The 5,350-nt window shown below is 39.3% G+C and overlaps 1 long non-coding RNA gene across 1 annotated transcript; it reads left to right on the forward strand.

The window, feature by feature from the left end:
• The first annotated feature begins 1,481 nt into the window (after positions 1-1,481).
• On the forward strand, positions 1,482-5,049 carry LOC116081886. Its single transcript, XR_004115067.1, has 3 exons — positions 1,482-1,529; positions 3,019-3,211; positions 4,979-5,049. It is a non-coding gene; the product is annotated as an uncharacterized LOC116081886 (long non-coding RNA).
• Positions 5,050-5,350: the final 301 nt, after the last annotated feature.

A 5,350-nucleotide genomic window follows, 5' to 3' on the forward strand; every position in this document is an offset into this window, starting at 1 on the left:
ATAAATATTTAAAGAAGATCCTAAACATATAAAGAAAATGTAAATAATTATATCAAAATCTCCCTCCTCTGCAAAGGAAATAACCATTTTAATGAAGAGGTAAGCTAAATGACAGAAGAGACTATTTGCAAATTGTGTATCCAGTGCATGTGAGAGACTCTGAAATGATAACAGTAAAAGGAGAAATAATGTGATTAAAACCTGGACAGTAGATCTAAACAGATATTTGTAAAAGGCAGGCACACTTATGACTAACAGGTATATGGAAAAATGCTCAACAAATTCAGGGAAATCCAAATTAAAACCACAATGAGCTGTCACTTCATCCTGTTATGAAGAAATCCAAAGGCAATGTGAATGGACAGGAGCACATAGCAGAAGGAACTTTGTGCCCTGTGGCTCATGTCATAAATTACTACAGCTATAGTGGAGAACAATTTGAAGGTATCTCAAAAATTAAACGTAGAGCTATGTGATCCAGGAATCTAGTTACTGAGTATATATCTAGAAGAATTGAAAAAAATCTGCATTTCTAGATTGATTGCACTATTTACAATTTCTGAGAATAGGAAATAACCTACATATTTTTCTATGATGAATGAATTAAAACAAATATGGCAGATCATGCCCTGGACAACTATTCAATTATTAAAAAGTGTAAACTGGCTATTTGAAGGGTTTATGACCTCCCGTGTCTGTTCGGCCACTGGGCTCAGGGCACTCAGGGAGGCAGGACACTGGAGTTTGACTGTGCTTACTCTACTCCTGCACCCATCTGGTGCTGGGCTATGAGAAGTCACAGAACACTGCTCCAGGGGTGGGGAAGTGCAGTCTGAGGTCCCCAGGGACTGCTCTATCTGGCTTGGGAGTCCCTAGGCCTGCAAGGAGGCAGGGGCCCTCTGGTTCTTAAGCTCTTGGGCACCCAGGCTCATCTGGGAGCCACAGAAGGGCTGAGAAGAGGGTCATGGCCCAGGGGCCCAGGGGGAAAAGAGGGGAAAGCTCCAGCTGGGTCCCACATGGGGACTAGAGTCCTTGGCTTGTTTAGCTACTGGCTTGTCTTCGTGGAGGCCATGCCTGGGAGTGCTGAGAGGCCTTCTGCTGGAGATTAGCCAGCTCTTAGGTGAAGGCCTGTTCCATTGCTCCCTATGGTGGATTCCTAGGAAAAGAGACAGTCCATGGTTTTAAGGAACTTATTGTCATTGTAGAGAAGATGATGAGTGTTACTGTCGAGCAGTAACAATAGAGAATGGTTATTCTGGAATATGGAGTCAGGAGAAAGTAGGCTAGCCATAATTAATCTTACCCACATGGGAGGCACCAAAAATTAGACAGCATTAAGGAGGTATGGTCACCCAGGCATCTTGAATTTAATGATTCTTTGTTACAAGCCAATAGGTAGAACAGGTGAGGCAAAACCCCTCCCCCAAGTTCGTCAGCATGCCGGCCCAATCAGGAGCTTCTTTGGTCTCTGTAGAGGCGGGACTTCCTATGTAACCAGGCATGGCAAATAGCAGGAGGTGGGCAGAGAGGTATGGTTATGAGAGGCAGCCCTCAAGCCAGGAGGGTTACAGATGAATAAAAGCATACCCCACTTCTCAGAGTTGGGCCTGAGGTTAAATACCTTTTGAGACGGGGAGTTTATTAGCTAAGCCTCCAGGCCTTTAGGTACCTCATTAAAATAGAGATCTGTCTTAAGGCTATGTGACCTGTGGTCAAATACTCTACCTGTGGAGGGGCTTGGAGTGTCGCCTTTACGTGACTTATGGCCACAAATCTGTGGAGGGCTCCAGCCTTGTGTCAGGAGCCTAGTGTCTGTGAGCGTAGCAAAACACCTACTATCTCTACAGGATCACTGGGATTTCAAGCCTGTGCTCGACCGGGCTGTCTTTCATGGTCCTACTGCTATTGATAATAATATTATCTAGAAATCATCATGTTAAGTGAAATAAGCTAGGCAGAGACAGACCAATGCCACATGACTTAACTCACATGAGAAAAATTAAAGAGGGTGACCTCAGCAGTCAAAAGTAGGACCATATCTGGGACAGGTGTAGGGAGGAAAGAAAAGGCTGCTATACAGACACTAGGCACTGTTAGACAGGAGCAAGATATACTGGTGTGCATGAGAGTATCAGTAAATATACTGATACTTTTGTATCAGTTGTATATATAGTTGTATAGTAGCTCAGAATATTACAAGAAAAGACATATTTTCTCCAAAAAGAAATGATTAAGGTTTGAAGATATGGGTCTATACTACCTGTTTTAAACATGCTGATATTGATTCATGTTTCAAATAGCTTGTTAGACATAATTTTTGTAGTTTTATATATAGTAAACAGTTTATAGTAGATATGGGGGTATAAAGTATGTTTTTATTCTAAATTTATATATATAAGTATATATATTTACACATACACACAGATGTATATACATATATATGTAACATATGTGTATATATATGTGTGTGTGTGTGTGTGTGTGTGTGTGTGTGTGTGTGTAACCTTTTCTACCCTATTTAGATGTCAGTGTCTCTCAGAAAAACCTAGAGAGCTCAGTAAGTGGACAGACACACTGGCCAACAAGCCACAGGAATCCTGCCATGTATGTTCAACACTGGGATAACAGGCTTACCCTGAAGGTCCTTGCTTTTATGTGGGTGTTGAGGATGTGAACCTAGGTCCATATGCTTGTACAATAAGTGCTTTACATATAGAGACTACTTCTATCTCTAGTCTTTAATAACCACATGAGGATAAGTAAAACTAATGTACAGGGGAGATTAAAAATACTGGCACACAGTCTTAGAGTTAATCGGTAACATCATTTAGAAGTAAAATTGAGGTCTTCCTGATTTAAAAATTAAGATCTCCTCTCTTTTAGAGAGAGCCAAGATATTTCCATTCAGAAATTAAAATGCTATTCCAAATAATTTTTGATGATTGAAATATGATTGTTGGAAATGGGAGATGTACAAAGAGGACTGAAGATAATGCATGATTTCTGTACACTGTCTAGCACGAATCCCAGTGTCTCACGGAAAACAGGAAAGACTTCCACTGAACCACTAGCAAAGTGGGGAGACTGACCACCTTCTTAGTAACCACCTGGAACTATTAATCTCTTACTCTAATGAGCAGGGGATTTCACATAATTCATCTACTTCTCCATTGACAAAAGATGTGGACCTTGTGTGAGACAGCATTTGATGGTATGCAGACACATTCTTGAAACGAACAAAAAAATAACTCTCTTCTCCTCTGTCCTATTTACTCTCTAAGCAAGATGTGCAACTAAAGAATAAAATAGCATGAGAAAAACCTAAGTCAGAACTATATTGGAAATTGTTCCCTTGATTGGAAGATTAGCTTGGAATGTTTGCTTTAACAAAAAGCTTGGTCAGGCTTGATTGTTAGCCTGGCTACTCTTACATGTTAGAAGATACCATGTAAACACCATCATTGCCTGTTAGATTTACTTCTCATTAATGACAGGAAATTAAGCACCACAGCTCCCACAGCAGCTCTCCAATAAAGCCTTGTGCTTCTGAGAGGAGTCAGATCTCGGTTAAGAAGAATTGCTTTCCATTCGCTTTTATCTGCCCACCCCCCCAAACTTCACCTTTTCACATTTTTTCCATGCTCCTGAATGCTTCTGAAAGTATCTAAATTGAGCTGGGAAAAAAAAAACGCCATGCAGAAATCTAAGATTAGTGTCTGCTATGCAAAACATTTTGTTGTTTAATTGCACATTTTATCAGTCTCTTATTTTGTGGACCCAATGTACTACTAAAGCATGTGTTAGGGTTTGTTGTGTGAAACTATTCCTGGGATGATATGAACAAATGTCACCTCAGCTCAAAGAACAAATCACAGAAACAGGAACAATATCACCTCAGTGAAACTTGGTGAGCCAACAAGTTTATTGATGTTACCTACAAGTATAGATTAAAATGGATGACCTAAGCCTTCATCACTATAAATCCATAGCAGCAGTGATGAGTCTCATGAAACCTGGAACCCTGAAGCTATGAACACAATTTGCAGATAGCTTGACAGGTCTGAAATTTCCTCTCCTCATCAGTCCTTGATGCTTGTATAAACTTAAGGAGGGTGGAGCCTTGTGAATCTGCTAAATTTCAGGGATTCCCTGGAATTTATGAGATATTTACTTCCTGCCTTATAAATGTCCTCCTCCTTTTTGATTTTCCAAAGTTTCAGTGAGCTTCCCTCCAGGGAAGAATGTTTTACTTTGGAGGAAATTGCCAGACAGCAGATTTAAATATGAAATATTTATTAAAGGCCCATGTGTGTGAAAATGTACTCAGATGGTGGCACTATTTAGGAAGGTTTTAGAAATTTTAGGGAATGAACTCTTCCTGAAGAAAGTGGGTCACAGGGGCTGGGGGGATCATGAGTGTTTATAATCTAGCCCTGCTTTCTTTTCATCCTCTGATTCTTGACTGTGGGTTTAATGTGACCAGCTTGCTTCCTGATCCTGTTGCCATGATCTCCCCAAGTAAATTAAGTTTATCACCTGAAACTGTATGGTAGAATGGGTGCTCTCTCCTTAAATTGATTTTATTAGGTCTCAGGAAAAGTAAGAAATACAATGCATGAACAAGTGAAATGGGGCCAGTGAGGTGGATCAGAGAGTGGCGGTTGCCAAGACTGATGATCTGAATTCGATCCCTAGGACCCAAATGATGTTTGGTTTTGACTTGTAATACAAGTTTTCCTCTAGCATGTGTTGTGTCTTGTGATTCTCTCTCTCTGTCTCTGTCTCTCTCTGTCTCTGTCTCTCTCTCTCCTGTCTCTTTCTGTCTCTCTGTTTCTCTCTCTGTTACTTTGTCTCTGCCTTTCTCTCTCTCTCACACACACACTAAATAAGTAAATGTTTAAAAAATAAAAAGAATGAGTAAATGAAAAAATATTTATTCTAAACTTTATTTTTTTCACATGATCTCTAAACTTTCCAGCCTTCTTCAACACCTGACACCAATGGCATCTAAATATAAAACTCATCAGACAAAGACCTTGGGATACTGGCAAATTCTCAGGTAGGATATTTTATTCTCTAAAGTTAGTAATTGATAAGGATCTACCTTAAATTCTATCATGTTATTTTTCATCAAGTAATATTGAATTGTATAACATCCTGTGAACATAATAATAAAATAGAGATTTTCATATTTTATACTTTTAAGTTTATGAAGTTTTTATTTATATACAATGAAATAAATGCTTTCCAGTGCATCATTATATAAACTTGAATAATGTGAACCACATGTGACCTTCTCCATAATGAAGACACAGAAGTCTTTCATCAAAATCACTCCTAATCATTTGTA

This window comes from Mastomys coucha, unplaced genomic scaffold (genome assembly GCF_008632895.1).
Source record: "Mastomys coucha isolate ucsf_1 unplaced genomic scaffold, UCSF_Mcou_1 pScaffold7, whole genome shotgun sequence".
Taxonomy (NCBI): Eukaryota; Metazoa; Chordata; class Mammalia; order Rodentia; family Muridae; genus Mastomys; species Mastomys coucha.